Here is a 16,966-nt window from a genome sequence, read left to right as displayed (position 1 = left end):
TGCTGATTAGTTAATAAAAGAACCTGCCTCAAATTTGCCATGTCTGTGGTCAAAAGAATAAAGTTCTTGAGCAAGGCTGTCGTAGGTAGGGCCACCACGGTGATGATATGTTAACTACCTCAGCTGGTCTACAGGAGGTTGTGGGTTCGATCCCAACCCTGATGCCTGCTGTATATTTGGAGTTTGCATCTTCTACCTGTGTTTGTGCGGATTTTTCTCTTCGGCTGTTCCCTCCACATTTAGAATCAACGTACATTTAGAGTATCTGGCTGCTATACATTTTCACGCGATAAGCCACTTCGTTGAGCTATCATTTGTGGCCAGGTCGCTTCTGAAAAAGAGCTGTATAGCTCAGTGGGCCTTACCTGGTAAAATAAAACAAAAATTGGTATGTAAAGGTGTGTGCACATAACACACGTTGGAAATGACACTCTGGGAGGTGGCCAGGTGGCTCAAAAAGTCAGATCACTGAGCTCGGCACTATTGATATCCTGGCTTTGAACCCTATGAGGTGTGAGTTAATAGTCTCAGCCCAGTGACCAAAGACTCCCACCTCCGAATAGCATGGTTGGCTACGTACTGTGCGAAAGAAGTTCAACATGCATACATGACTGCGCACAAAAACCCCATGGTTGTTAAACTTGGTTCTGCACTTAATTTGTCTCAATTTCAGCCCAAATAATAAATAAAATCAATGTTGTTATTTCATATTTTGTGGGTCTTTTGGTAAAGTCACATAGATAGGTTCAAAGAATATAACAAAAAATGTGCAACAAACGACGACGTTTCGATCACAACACAAGCGATCGTAGTTTTTTTCCTGATGACGATCGCTTGTGTTGTGATCGAAACGTCGTAGTTTTTGTTATTTTTTCTTATTTTCTTTGAACCTATCTATCTTCGTGACTTTACCAATATTAATTCTTGCAGTCACGAAAGCTTTAAGACAAGATTTGTGTTTTGGTAAAGTCATGTAGATAGGTTAAAAAAAGGAAAAAATACGACGTTTCGATCACAACCTAAGCGGCCATCTTAACCGCCTCTACGGGGAGGGTTTCCACACAACTATATTTTAACAAACTTCGAGACAAGAAGGCTCATCTGATCGAGTCGCTCACTTTTCTGAAGAGATGCCGCGACACTAAGGTAATACCGATCGCATTTACACTCACATCTGCTGCTGTCACTTCTCCCAATGCTGAACGGATTTTGTTCATTGCCGGCCTAGCCCTGATCTCAGAGAGAATAAGATTGCTCCGATTTGAACTTGACAATTTAGACAAGGCTCTCCTGAAATCACACTTAACATTGACATTTAAAATGTCTACATCTGATTGGGAACATGTAGATAACATGGCAGCCTCTTCAGCCGCCTCAATGTCAGCTAACTGCAAAGGTAACCTGAAGCCAGATCCACACGTTACAAAGTTAGACGTTGACAAGATTGTTATCAATCAGAGTAATAGTCCAATTTCCGACAGCCTAAAATCGGTGCTAGCTAAAGGGTTGCATTTCGCAGTCACCCCTAAACACATCCCTGTTGATGATATCATTGCCCAGTCGACGTAGCCCTTAAGGGTTTGGGACACATTACTGCAAACGTGGCAAGATCAGAAATCGCTTGCAATCCTCAAAAACGCTAAGACACCTATTAGCAAGATCAGTAAGGATGAGCACTTTGAGCTTTCTCAATGAAAAAAGAGAGATGACATCGTCATCCTCTCAGCTGACAAGGGCAATGCCACAGTCATCATGGACAAAACCACATACAATAACAAAATTCAGGACCTACTTAATAATGGTAACTATACCAAAATTAAAAGAGATCCCATCAACCGCCTCATTATGAAAACCAACAATATCATCAGTGACTCGACATCTTTAATCGAACCAACCAAGCGGTTTTTCTTAAAACCCTCTGCTGCTAGACCATCCAGATTCTATGGCTTACCAAAAATCCATAAAGAAGGTACACCCCTCCGTCCTATCGTCTCCACCATTAACTCACCCACCTACAAACTGGCCCGATTTCTGTCTGAGATCTTACAACCATTCACTGGTAAGACCACCTTATCTGTAATTAACTCAGGTCACTTGGTATTGTTAATTAAGGACATCTCACTCACGTTCGTCATCTGGCCACATGGCCGACCAGCTCTGAACCAATTCCTCAACCACATCAATTCTACACCCAGCCATCAAATTTACCATGGAGGTGGAAAAGGATGGCAAGTTAACATTCTTGGATGTTTTAATCGAAAAGAGGCCAGATGGCTCAATGGGACACTGTTTACAGGAAGGCCACCCATACGGATGCCTAAAACCTGACTCCCTCCACCATCCATCCCAAAAGAATTCCCTCATCAAAACTTTACACCATAGAGCTCAATGTATTTCCGACCATCATCACCTAGCCAGTGAATTGGAACACGTACACCAAGTTCTCAAGATGAATGGATATTCAGACCACACAATCCGTAAAGCTATCACTGCAACCATTGGGAAAGAATCATCTGAGGACCCAATTAAAACCATCACCTTGCCATAGCAGATTTTACATTAACAGGCTAAAAATATTTTTCATACTAACACAGCCGCCTCACATGCCAACGTGGCAGCAGCACTGCGATCTTGCATTTACATGCTAATCTCTCACATTAACATAGCTGCTGCTTTGGCAGTGGTGCACCGCCCAGGACTCTGGTTGCCGCCGATACACTTGGGCCACGCCCATCCCCAAACCTTTATAAACGTTTTGCCTTCAGAAACCCTCCCCGTAGAGGTGGTTAAGATGACCGCTTGTGTTGCGATCGAAACGTCGTAGTTTTTTGTTATTTTTCTTTGAACCTATCTACGTGACTTTACCGAAAGACCCAAAGAATATGAATTTCTTGCAGTCACGAAAGCTTTAAGTCAAGATTCAAGATTTGTTATTTATGTGCATTGTTCTCTGTAGCAAAGTGGGTAGGAAAGTGATGCCTCCCTACTGTATGTACCAAAGGTCATTTACAGGGAACTCCGAGGTAGCTCTGTGATATTCACTTCCGTGGGTTGTAATAACAGAAATGTTTCTACTGCTCTGCGAGAGACCTGAATGGATACATTGTCTCATTACAGGATGTTGATAACATATTGAGGATAAAAGTTGGAGGGGAAAAAATACTTTACAAATCAAAACAATTAACTTAATTCCACTCTCTTATTAAATTACAGCAGAAATGCACAATGCAGCACGATCAATTGCAGCATTGTTCAGCATCAAAATGCAAAGCGTACCTTCACTTAATGTATTTGATTGCCAGCTTATTTATATTTTTTTCCTTTGTAAAACAACCCTCAGTCCCTTATTATATTACCGTATCCCATTGGGGGAGAAGCTTCTCCATACCAGACCAATGCATTGTGCCGAAATCCAATCATTGGAGCCTCACAAATCAGCACTAAGTGGCCCTCCACAGAAATGTCACATCAGATTTGTGGCGTTACATGAAACCAGTTAGCGTTAGCGTGTAGTGTGCCGGTTTTACTGGCTGAGCGGAGATTGCGGGAATATTGTCGCTAAGATGATTTAACAAGCCGTGGTTGTTGTTTTTTTTGGTAGCAATTCCCAGCCAGACCACCATGGAGCCGTTCCAGGGCCCCGTGTTGGAGGAGACGTTCCAATTCCTGAATCACCTATCCATTATATGGGACACAAACTTTTTGGGAGTGCTTATAGACCTTGCACTTGACGAGGATTTAAGTGGTGCTCAAGGAGCTAAACTGATATTGACATCGTTGCATGATTGTACGGGCAGACGGTCGGAGTTATTTCCACCAGTCTAATTTTCCTGTAATCTGGAGTTTGATTCCTATAGTCTTTTGATGATCCACCATCGGAATGTGGAATTTTTTACAAAACGATTATTGACGTCAATAAAGATGAGCACTGCCACCTTATTGACCTTAAAAAAACCGTGAAAGTGCCCTGATAACGTTGTGTACACATTAAGAGGCCGATATGTGCCTGCAAAGAGAAACTGGCGTTTAAATAAATAAATCGCCCATAAGCGCGGTTCACTGTTATTTGTATTTTGATTCACTTAGACATATTTAGCGATCGCGTTTTATAGTGATTTTTAGGTTGCTAATTATATTAACATTTTAAAGCCACCTTTTTTCATTTATAAATGTGACCGCATGATGCCTTTGTAATTTCGCTTAATATTTCTGTTGTTTATTTTTTTTTTTATGATTCTTTTTTGTATTTTGTGTTGTCTTCACTAAAAATACTTTCTGGTTCTTTCAGTAAAGACCGAAACGTCGTGTTTTCCTTTATTTAATATTTTTTTCTATCTACGTGACTTTACCGAAAGAACCAGAAAGTATGGAGTCCTGCAGTCACGGAAGCTTCAAATCAAGATTTCACTAGAAATGTTGAAATTTTAAATCGTGGCCGTGGGTCAACTCAATCCATTATCTCTCCCTGGTAGATAAAATAACGACCACTTTATGGGAATACAACAGTGGTCATTCTATGGGGGAAGCTGTTCCCCACGAAATGAATGTGGAATCTCTGCTGCTGGCTCAAGGCTGTCCAATTCCTCCTTGTGGTCCGAGGATATTCATTTCTAATTTCATTTCTTTAGAACTTATTTTTGTGTTTAGTTTGTTGTCCTTCCCCTTTACCTCCGATTAGCACGGTTGGCTACGTATGGTGCGAAAGAAGTTGAACATGGATAAAAAATATATATTTTTTTACAACAGTGCCGATTCCAGATTGTAAAATTCAGCATGGGAGACAGAAAATTAAGCAGGGAAAGAAATGTTGTAACCACTAATAACAATGCTTGAAATTTATATAGTGTCATTCATGCTAATAGTACCACGTAATGCTGTAAATGAATTATATATGAGGACTAAATCCCATATACAGCCACGACTAAGCAAATGAAAACCCTACTACCAAGTAAAAAAAATAAACAAATAAAGAAATGGCACCAAACAAAGGCACAACAACAACAAAGTTTTCACAACAAAGAAATTATTCCATGAGGTCGACACATCCCAGATAAACAGTCTCAACTTCTCAAATGCAGGTTTTGTGCATTGAAGTGCTCTAGAGTCTATAGAGCACCGATTGTACGGATTTTGCCGGGGTATAAATGGTTACACCACACTGGACTTGCAATCCACAAGTCGACGGCTCGATGCCACTATCCCGGCACGGCAGTTGAAACTTCGGGGCGAGTCTCTTAAATCCCCCCCTCCTCCTCCTCTACCACTGCTAACACTGCCCGCTATGCAGTGCGAATGAGTGTGCTGCAGTTTGTAATTCGACAGGTCACGCGTGGTGGGGTAGCATGTGGGCACTCCCACCTCTTCCTTGACGCCGGGCCAGAGTGGAAGATGAGACCAAAATAACTGTGAGAGTAGCTCCCTAGAGCTCGTTTTAATGACGGCTCTTCTGCCAGCAATGGCGTGATAGGGTAATTGCAGGGCCGCGCCATTGCCCTTTAGCTTGAAGGCTTCAATTGTTTGGTAAATTTAAAAGTTCGTGGTTGCCCACTTAACAAGCCCAGCTTTACAAATGCCAGGCAGAACAATACAAAAATTTATATTTTCACTTTTCTAAACTGCATGACAGAGAGACCTGTTCAAAGGCCATACACAACGATTCGAGCAGCTGAAATGAAAAAAGTAGATACTTTGTTCCTTAAAATCCTTGCTTAATATCATTTTAAAACTCCTTCGAGCTGACCATGTGCGTGTGTGTGTGTCATCTCACCACTCGCAGCACTTTTGCCATTGGCAGCTGACATTATTAAAGGAAAGTAATGTTTGTCAAAGTAAGTTTAACTCGCACTGAACTGAACGTTCAGAGCATAGACATGCTCTGCGATATGAGAGAACACACCGTGAAGTGCGCACGTGTGTGTAGGTAGAAGAAGAGCAGTGCTTAACCGTTCCGTGCTATGATTCCAGCAAACCCAGGTTTGATTCCACTATGTAACACGATTTTTGTTCCTGGGTAGTAAGTGTAATTTCCTTATTGCTTATGCCTCAAAAGAATGAAAATGGCTATTATTCCCACAAACTTTGCTTTTGTGACCAGGACTTTATGTGAAGGAATGACACAAATGCACACTTTTCTCATTAAAAATATGTACATTTCAAAATATCACTGTCCTGGTCACAAAAGCAAAGTTTGTGGGGAATAATAGCCATTTTCTGTACGTTTTAGGCATAAGCAATCAGGGAATAACACTTACTACCCAGGAACAAAAATTGTATCAATTTGTTACACAGTGTTATTAATTGAGTGGATTATTAACTTTGCTTTTGTGTCCTGGTCACAAAAGCAAAGTTTGTGGGGAATAATAGCCACTTTCTGTGCTTTTGAGACATAAGCAATTAAAAAATAACACTTACTACCCAAGAACAAAAAATTTAATATTTTTTCGTTACACAGTGAATTCTCAAATTGGATAACACCAGTAGCAAGCGAAATTTGAACCTGTCATGGACATCCCCTAGGTTGACTCAACATTAAAAAGAGTATCCTATGAATAGTGTGACAACGTAAAGCTCGTAGACGCACCGACCATTGTGCGTCATGATGACGTTTGTACAGGCTTACTAACAGAATTTACCCCTAAGGTCTATGAGGCTAAATCACTTTATTTTTCCATTTCCGCCTTGTGTGTGTGTATGGATGTCGTCGCCCGACAAGTACCGAGCACAATGTGATGGTCACACCACCCTGTCGCATGCGGTGTGGCATTAATAGCCGTTTCACTAGCAGCACTTGCCTCTACAGCCTATGGATGCAGAACGGAGGACATTGTGTATGTGTCTGTGAAAATGTGCAGGTGGTGTTCGTGTCTTTTTTTGTGTGTGGTTAGCTTGTTCCAGTGGTATAACAGAGATAGTTGAAAGGAAATGGGAATACAAAGATATGTGCCACTATTTAAACCACGTGGAGCGGCGCCCCTACAATTCCCATTATTGGAGCAATTGTGTCCCAATTTCCAGCTATCAAGCACAATAAAATAAGGGGTTTGCATTCCTGCCTGGCTCTCACAATTGCTAGTCAGCTGATTCATAGCATGGCGATGGGACAATTGGTAGTTGTGCGAGTCAGAACCTCAAAGATTGGTGGTTTGGTGATGCTTTATAAATTGGGCTTTAACAACAAGCAACGGCAGTGGGTTACTCAGCCCATCAACTCTTCAGGGTCAGGAAAGCAACAGAGCTCATCCTGTGGAGAGATTTGGTCCCCAGCCAAGATTTTGTCAGAGGGGACGTTTCACTTTGACTTGACTCACACTGGCAATTGGTGCGATTTATTGGCAACACAATCTATACTTTTCTATGTCAATATGCTATAATCTTCGCAGAGAGATACACACACACGATTATGCATTTGTATGTACCCTACTTAAACAATATTGATAAATTATAGAGAGAAAAAAATATAATTTTATTGCAAATCCTCTACACGTCCCCTGATGATCTCATGAATACACCAATTAGATATGTTGACGTCCTCCACACGACAGTTTAATAAATGGGGCAAGTTTCTTCACCCCACCCAACCCCCCACACTCTGTCCACCCAGCAGTACAAATGGGACCGCCGGAGTCGATCAGTGGAAGGTCGTCGTGTATCGTGGCGTAAAGCGTGGATGCATCCACCTCGTACAAGACATTTGGCCAGCATGGATGAGTCGGCCTCAATGCCCTCTAGAGGGGCTCTCTGAAGCTTCATCGAGTCGAGGCGCTGCTACGAGTGGTGCAGTGAGCGACTTGATGCAGGGTCACAACTTTGCCTATGTTTTGCCGTAGGTGTGGCTGTACAGGGGTTATCCCTGTGAAATGTCAAATTAACACATCATTGGTGATTGTTTGCTTTTATGTATTATGTGTACGAGAATACTTTTATCACAATTCTGGCAAATCGTCTGATGAAGCTGGTTGTGATCACAAGCAAAACGTTGTACTCAAATTGTAAATGTTGTGGGTTTTTCCTCTTCAACACACCGGTGTGCTGAAGTAGTAACTAATTGCACGTTTTGTTTACGTGACAAACATTACTATATGGCTGTGTCGGGTGGTTGTAGGTTAACAACACGTTTATATTTACGCAATCTAACCCCCCACCAAAATATATATATATACATTTTATGTACTTTGAAATAATAATAATAATGATATTGCATTTTACATTGGGACATTTCAATGATTAGAGTTTGACTTCTTGGGAGAGGAAACCAGAAAAGCCGGAGTAGACCCACCGGGCGAGGAGAGGGTGGCACTCAAAGCTTTGTGCAGATAGATTCAAGAATCCATCGCTGTGCTTCCATCTCGTGGCCACCTCTCAACCCCACAGCAGCACCTGCTATTCCCAAACAGTGTGCCCATTAAAGTACCAAACAGGCTCAGCCCTGCTATTCATTACAAATGTGAGTTATCGGCCTGCCTAAGTGGCAGCTTCTTGCATTTGAAAACATTAATTTAGAATTTTTAAACGTGATTCATTTATCAATTTTTAATGAAGTCAAAGGACAATAAACACCTCGTATCTTTGTGTGATCATTTTTTTTGTTTTCATACATTTATATATGTATTTAAATACAAATTCCACTTTACACATCAAACAACATAACAATATAGATGATTTTGTGTAAAAGTAAAAACACTTTTACTTTCCATTAAGTTATATGAAGCGTGAACATTAGGTGTCGGGGTTTAATTGGAACATTTAATGTTATGCTTAAAACTATAGAGTTTAACTGCTAAGGCACACGATGAAATTATTATTTTTAATTAATCACCGTAATTGTTGAGCATGCTGTTTCCTTGATTGGAGTTCATAAAATGACTCCTAGGTTGGTTTTCTTACATTCAATTTCCACTGAAAAATTACGTTTAATAACGGTGTGTGTGTATCATCATGCCAAATGGCAATTTACAAAATTGCAGCAATTTAAGAAAAAATACAAGCTAACATCATAATTGCCATGTGGACATGTTATGAAAGCATGTATAATGAGTCATAACCTGATGCACACACCAGTAATGTGTTTTTTTTAATAATAGGTCAGATAATGGACGTGTTATGGGTAGAACAGTTGTTAGCACAGTGTGTTATCTACCATAAAATAGAGTTTTACTCTCAGGCATGGCTAACATCAGCTCGCACCTCCGATTAGCACGGTGGGCTATGTACGGTCCGAAAGAAGTTCAACATACATACAGTTATGAGGGATATCAGGATCTGTCCTAAACGCATGCCGCCGCCTTCACCAACTCGCATTGACCAACGTGGTGAAGTATGGTTACGCAACCCCCCCCCCCATGACCAACGTGGCATGGAGAAGCCTTCATCCAGCAGTGGGTTGATAAAGTCATGTAAATTGTCGTTACTTTTAAAAGATGTGTACAAACACCCATTGTCCTCTTATAAACAATTGTTTTCGCAATTAAAAATGTGGGGTGGGATCAAGACAATGGCATTAATGCACACGCGTGCGCACACAATAAAGCACATAAACGTCTATTTAGCCTTGCAGACCATAGAGACAAGCTCTGTTAGACAATTACTTAGATTATTTGGCTGCTCTAAATGTCCACATGTTAAGGCACTTCGTTGAGTTACCATTCGTGGCCAGGTCGCTTCTGAAAAAGAAGCTAATAGATCAGTTGGCTTTACCTGGTAAAAGAAAAAAAGTTTTTTTTCGTAATTTACTTATCCATACTCTGCGCCCCTGTCGTGTATTGTATCGTTTGTCTTTGCAACGTTCTGACCCCGTTCCCCTACTCGACATCTGTGAGGAAGAGCTTAATAGCTCATCGGATTCCTCCAGGACATATATAAGTATTCTGATTGGTGAGCGCATATGAATGTCTGCCTGGCACAAGACGGTGGTGTGACTGCACGCTGATGTTTACACACTCCTGCCCCTGATGTGCATCATGGCCAAGAATTCAATACATGTCAGTCCGATCTTAGCATAGTGTGCTAACCGCTCCGCTAAGCACACAAAATAAAGACAAAGATCCTCAGTGTAGCCTTCACAGACTGTTGCTTCAAGTGCTGTTAGCGAGCACCTATGAAGGGCGGCACGGAGTGGAGTGTGAGACCAACATCATGTCCGGCTACCTTTGTCTCCCCAGTGCTGGTGTTTGCACACTGCACCAGGTATTCATTTAAGGCCGAGTCAACCTTCAGGAGGCGTATGACCGGTTCAGATAAGCACCACTGATGTGATCCGTAGTTTGGATTTGAACTCAAGCTGGTGGGCTCATAGCACAGTGCGCTAACAACTCCACGAAACAACACAAAGGGCCTTTACAGGAATTATAAACTTTGTACAAAAAAATCAAACAAAGCTGGCACATGTAATACAATAGGGTTATTGTGCATGCCAGGGAACGTTTCCTATGTTTGTGAAATGCTTATTTACTCTAAGTCCCTCGTTTATTGTCGAACTGTATCGCATTCACAACGTAGCTCTTTCACATTTTCCATTACATCTGTTATACCACAACCACAGGTAACCAGGATGGGACCAACGACTCACCCACGCATGAGAACGGGGATTAATTAAGGGTAGCTGCTCGGAATCGAACCTCGGATATTTGGGTTACCAGCATGGTGAAGAAAAAGTAATAGAGCCGCCGTGACCGACTTAGCAGTCGGAGGCTTTCATATCCAGCAGTGAATTGACAAGGATGTGTTTCTCAATTCAAACAGGTATTGGGAGTTGCCATTATACATTGGTGCCTCTGAGCAATTGCTGTAAATTACACAGTGCTTTGGTCGGCGCCAGTTTAACCGTAGGGCAATCCACAGTCATTTTGGCATATTGATCATTTGAGTGCTTTCTATCATAGTATATAAACAAGGGGTGGAGCAGATAACGTCCTGCGCTATGAACCCCGCGAACCAAGTTCAAGTCGCTTCCACGACTGACATCAGTGGCAAGTGATGTCAGGACCGGTCCAGGCCCAGACCAGAACATAGAAAGTTAGAACCCTCCTTAGCGAACCCTACCCATGGCGATCAAACCGGCAACCCCGCAGAAACTGGCCTCCTAGGCAAACACTGGCCTCTACGTATTGTCTTTGTGCTCTAATGCCACTGCAGCATATTGTATTCCCACCTGCATTTAAATATATATATATATTTTAAGCATACGCTATATTTGAATGTGATATGAAAACAATTCTAAAACAAACAAACACGAGGTTGAATCACAATGTTATTGTTTCATCAGACGCAGCACTCACTATTGTCAATCACCCATTGCACCCATTATATCTGCAGCATTGTGTGCACCCGCTCTAAGACCTTCTTTCTTTCCATTGTGCTGCCTTCATCCTTGTTTGACCCCATTGCACTCCATTGTATTGCTGGACACGCCGGGCAACACTTGGTCATATTGTTCCGTTGGACAGGATAGACAGTGGGCATTCACGAGCCATTGAATGCGCCTCACTATAATATGACAGCACGCAATGGTTGGGCTTAACAATGCACGTGTTGCTTTGCTTCACGTCTGTCAGTGATTGATTAGAACTAATTGGTGAGCAATCGTTACGCATTATTGCTAAGCAGTTCTGCGGTGTTTATTGCCCCTACTTCATGACTATTGTATTATGCATTGCATGTTGCGCGTTGCATGTGTAATGCGGGCGTAAGCGACCTTCCGGAGGTGACGTCACGGGGGGTGGAGTCATGTGACGTGGGGGTAAGGTTCGGGGCTTTAAGCGGGTAAACCGGAAGGGGAAGGCAGTCGGGGTGTGAGCGGAAAAGAGTGAGGCCACGCGGGCAAGTGTGGAGAGGGGGGGCGCCGACGGCGATCGGGAGCCAACCCCGAAGATAAGAGGAAGCTGCGGAGTGGTGTGCAGCTGGGGAGGAGACAGCCAGGAGGGCTGCGTGTTAGAGGCAGCGGTGTGGCTGCCAGGAGGAGCTGCGGAGAGAGAGAGAGAGGGGGCTGCTTGTTAGAGGCAGCGGTGTGGCTGCCAGGAGGAGCTGCGGAGAGAGAGAGAGAGAGCAAGAAGCTGTGAGAGCTGCGGAGGGAGAAGAGCAGCAGAGAGTACAGCCAAGGGGGGCTGTGTGAGAGAAACAGCAGCGGAGCTGCTGTTGTGGATCGGGCCGACATTGGAGTCAGCACCGTGGAGAAGCTACAGAGTAAAGACAGCCGTGTGGGTGTACAGCACGAACCGAATAATAAAGGACACTGAGCCAGACATCGTGGTCCAGTCGTTTATTACACTGGTGTCGGAAGTGCAACGGCATGTCGAAACAAGTGAGGAAGAAAGTTAATCCGGCGCCTGCATCGGCTTCTTCGTCCGACGACGACGAACTCCCTCCAACCACGGATCCTGTTGGGGTGGTGGAGGAGAGCCAGGCTGAGGCGACCACGGGAACGGGAGTGGAGGATGTTGGCGCGGTGGCGGGTCCGTCGACATCATCAGACACGGATCAACGATGGCAAGCGATGGCGGTACAACTGGAGGCACTTAAGGACGTCCTGGCGCATCTATGCCATCTCGTCGCGCCAGGGACGATGGATGATGCAAGTGGTGCTCCGCGGGCCGCCACGTTGCCTGTCCTGCCGCCGCCATTGCCCACGCGGCAAGAGGCCGCCATTTTGCGCGCTCCGTGGCGCCAAACCGCCATCTTGGCCACGCCGCGGGCCGACGCCATTTTGAATTTGCCATCACAACCACCACCATTGGAAGACGGCGGGAAGAGGAGTCGGAGTCGCCACCTTACAACGGTTAAAGAATTTTCCGTCGGTGGGGACTGGAGCGCGTTCGCCTGCCGCTTCTTGGCGGCGGTACGCACAGCAAGATGGACCGATGCGGAGGCTTTGGAGGTGTTGCCGACTCTCCTGGACGACGAATCTGTCCGATTCTTCCGTTCCATAGCGACCGATAAGAAGGCAACTTTACGTGGTGTTTTTCAAGAAATGGCCGATGCTTATGAGCCACCAGATGATGCGCATCGGCGATTCGCTCAACGACAACGAGCACCAGAGGAGTCGCCCGTGGCGTTCAGGGGTGCGGTGCTGGAGCTGGCCATGGCAGCTTATCCTGAGACGCCACAGGACCTGCTTGAGCCTCTCATATTAGGGAAAATGTTGGAGCTGTCTCGGGATCTAGGGATCCCCATGCCTGTGTGTGGGCATGAGAAGCTAACTTCCCGGATGGCTGCTAAGTGTCTCGATGCGCAATTCAACCTCCGTCGCTGGAAACAAGTGACGGCGTGGACGGGGGGGCCCGTCAAAGATGGGGATGCGCTGGGATGGAACCCTGCGCAGGCCGTCTATGTTCCGGATGACCGGGGCCCTCAACAACTGACGGCCGCCTCCGCTCCATGGACGGGACGCGGCGGGCCGAGACCGCGCGCGGTGCTACCAGAACGGGGCCGTCAGGAGGCGAGGCCTGCGCTTCGGCGCAACGAGGCCGAATGTTTCCGCTGCGGGCGTAGGGGCCACTACGCCAGAGACTGCTGGGCCCGCTTCCCGGCTCCGCCGCAGCAGGAGGCCTCGGCACCGGTCAAGTCGGCTAAAGATCCTCCGAAACAGGCATGTCGGCACGCACCAGACACTCGGCAAGGCTTTCCACCTCACCCACCACCTGTGTTGCGCGATCCTATTGTTGTTGTTAAAGAAAGGCCATCGACGGGGCCTTGTCATTCAGTTACGCAGTGGCGCAAATTGGCACGGAGAGTTGTCGCGGCCGCTACGGGTTCGTCCACTGTACCGGGGTCCATACAAGGTGTGGACGTGCGCATTTTGGTCGACTCGGGGGCGTCTGCGACTATTATATCGGATGTCATTTTCCATCTGTTGGGCATTCCGTCGGGGGCTGTGCGTCCGGTTTATGGGTCGTGCGTCGCTGCGAACGGGGGTAGCATGGGCATCGTGGGTCAGGTGGATGCTAAGATATCTATTGGGGATGTGTCGGCCTCGGGTGTTGTGTTGATATCGAGATCTTTGGCGGTTCCTTGTTTGTTAGGCACCGATTTTTTGGCTAAGATGCCCATTTTGATCAAAATCAATGAGAATTGTATTGAACTGCCGGGGGGCCGTCAAATCTCGTTTCTGCCGTCGCCCTGGGGGCGACCTGCTTCGGCCGTACAAGTGCAGGCGCTGTCCGTCGCATCTGTGGACATCCCACCTGGTACACAGATGCTTATACCCTTGCGGTATCGGAAGCCCCTGCCTGATCGGCTAGGAGCAGTAGGGGTCTTGTTGTCACCGTCCGCCACGATAACAACCGGGTTGGCGTTAGTGGGGGCACAGACCATCGTCCGGCCGGATCAATTACCGTTTTTACAGGTGCTTAATGCGGGGGGAGAAAACGTCCGTGTCCCGGCCGGTACGGTTGTGGCACATGCCACTACGGCGTTTGCGACCCATGATTGTCCACATAGCCGGGGAGTTGTTGCTGGGGTTTCCGAGCCAAGGAGTTCGGATGATCGTTGGGTTGCTCAATTATGTGACGAAAATTCTTCCCTGTCCATGGAGCAACGTGGTGCGCTGCGTAAATTGTTGTTGACATATTCCGATGTGTTCAGCTCCGATGATTTGGATTTGGGCCGCACTTCCTTGCTTTACCATCACATTGAGACGGGCGATGCTGCCCCTATTCGATTAAATTCGCATCGGATGAGTCCTGCGGAGCGACAACACGTACGGGGGGCAGTGGAAGACATGTTGGCTGCGGACATTATATCGCCATCTAACAGCCCATGGGGCGCTCCAGTCGTCTTGGTTAAGAAGAAGGATGGCAAATTGCGATTTTGTGTTGATTTCCGCAAATTGAATAAGATATCGGTGGCAGATGCGTACCCTCTGCCGCGTATGGATGACTCCCTCGACGCATTGTCGGGGGCTAAGTTCTTTTCCACACTGGACCTCTCTTCCGGATTTTGGCAGCTTCCCCTTGACGAGTCCTCACGGGAGAAAACCGCATTCCGTACGCCTCAGGGGTTATTTCAATTCAACTGTCTCCCGATGGGATTGAATGCGGCCCCTGCTACATTTCAAAGATTGATGGAGCTCGTTTTGACGGGGTTGCAGTGGGAGACATGTCTTATATATTTGGACGATATCATTGTCTTCAGCCGCACATTCGATGAACATTTGACGCGGCTGGAGACAGTGTTTACGAGGATGCGTTCTGCCAAATTGAAATTCAAACCAAAGAAATGTCACCTACTGCAACGGTCCGTCCGCTATTTGGGGCACATTGTGAGCGCTGAGGGAGTGTCCACGGATCCGGAAAAGACGGCGTGCGTCCGGGATTGGCCGACTCCGGCCACCGTGGGGGATGTTCGGCGGTTTTTGGGATTTGCCTCGTATTACCGAAGATTCGTGCCGGGTTTTGCGACGATTGTGAGGCCTTTGCATCTCCTTACGGGTAAAGGACGGAAGTTTGTTTGGGGACAGCCGGAGGAGGCGGCCTTTCGGAGTCTGCGTGATCTATTGGCCACGGCCCCAACATTGGATTATCCCGATTTCGATCACCCATTCATTCTTGATACGGACGCGAGTGACACAGGTATTGGGGCGGTGTTATCACAGTCTAAAGGGGGTGTAGAGCGTGTCGTGGCGTATGGTAGCCGAGTCTTGTCTCCTGCGGAAACCCGCTACTGTGTCACTCGCAGAGAACTATTGGCGGTTGTTTTTTTCCTACGGCAATTTCGACCATACCTCTACGGTCGTTCTTTTATTGTGCGTACGGATCATGCGGCCTTGCAATATGCCCTTAAAATTGACCAGCCATCCGGACAGTTGGCACGTTGGTTGGACACGCTACAGGAATTTTCCTTCCAAATTCAACATCGGAAGGGTGTGCGCCATGCGAACGCTGACGCACTTTCCAGATTACCGCGGCGCGGCCCTTGTAAATGTGAGTCGGGGACGCATAGGTGTTCGCCGATTCCAAACCCCCCTCAGCCGCTCACGCTGGCCGTCGAGAAGTCGGACACTCCGATGGAACCGGGACCGGCTGACGGGGTTTTGAATCTGCCGCGGTCTGTCTGGATCCGGGAACAGATGATGGATGAGTCATTGGTGTCCTTGCGGAAGCGGTCTGCTAAGGACAATGGGAGTCCGAGTACGGCTGTGGGGCCGCAAACCGCTCTCCGAGATGGTCTGCTTATGTGGCGGGAGGGGTTCCAGGAACGTTGGCGCCTGGTGGTACCAACGTCCTTGCGGTTCGAGTTGATTAGAACCCTCCATTGTGACACTCTCTTACATTTAGGGGTGCAGAAGACCTTGTTGACGTTGCAACGTCATTATTTTTGGCACGGCATGGCGACAGATGTCGTAGGGCACGTGCGCGCGTGCCCTGCGTGTGCACAACGTAAGCCGCCGAAACATCCTTACGTGCCGCCTCTCCAGTCGATTCAGGTGTCTCGAGTCAATGAATTGGTGGCACTGGACATATTGGGACCTTTTCCACCATCGGCGAGGGGTAATAAATATTTGCTGGTAGGGGTTGAGTACCTCTCCCGTTGGCCGATGGCCTGGCCGTTGCCCGATCAGTCGGCCGCGGCCATTACCGACGCCTTTTTGTTTGGGTATATTATGGATAAGGGGGCGCCTGAGAGACTCCTCACGGACCAGGGCAGGAATTTCTCTTCTAAATTATTGGCGGAAGTGTGCGCGGGCCTTGGGACTAAGAAAGTACGGACATCCCCATACCATCCGCAGACGGATGGTATGGTTGAACGGCTGAACAGGACATTGTCTGCCATGCTTTGCCATACCGTGAGTGAACAACAATCAGATTGGGATCTGCACATCCCCGGGGTGCTTTCGGCGTACAGGATGACGCCTCATGCGGCTACAGGATATTCGCCGTTTTACCTTATGTATGGTCGGGAAAACGTGCCGCCGGTGGATGTGCAATTGGGAACTGGGGTGAAGGGACCTCGGAAACCACTTCCTGAATACATCCAG

This window comes from Lampetra fluviatilis, chromosome 8 (assembly GCF_964198595.1).
Source record: "Lampetra fluviatilis chromosome 8, kcLamFluv1.1, whole genome shotgun sequence".
NCBI lineage: Eukaryota > Metazoa > Chordata > Hyperoartia > Petromyzontiformes > Petromyzontidae > Lampetra > Lampetra fluviatilis.
Note: the sequence above shows the minus strand (reverse complement) of the source record.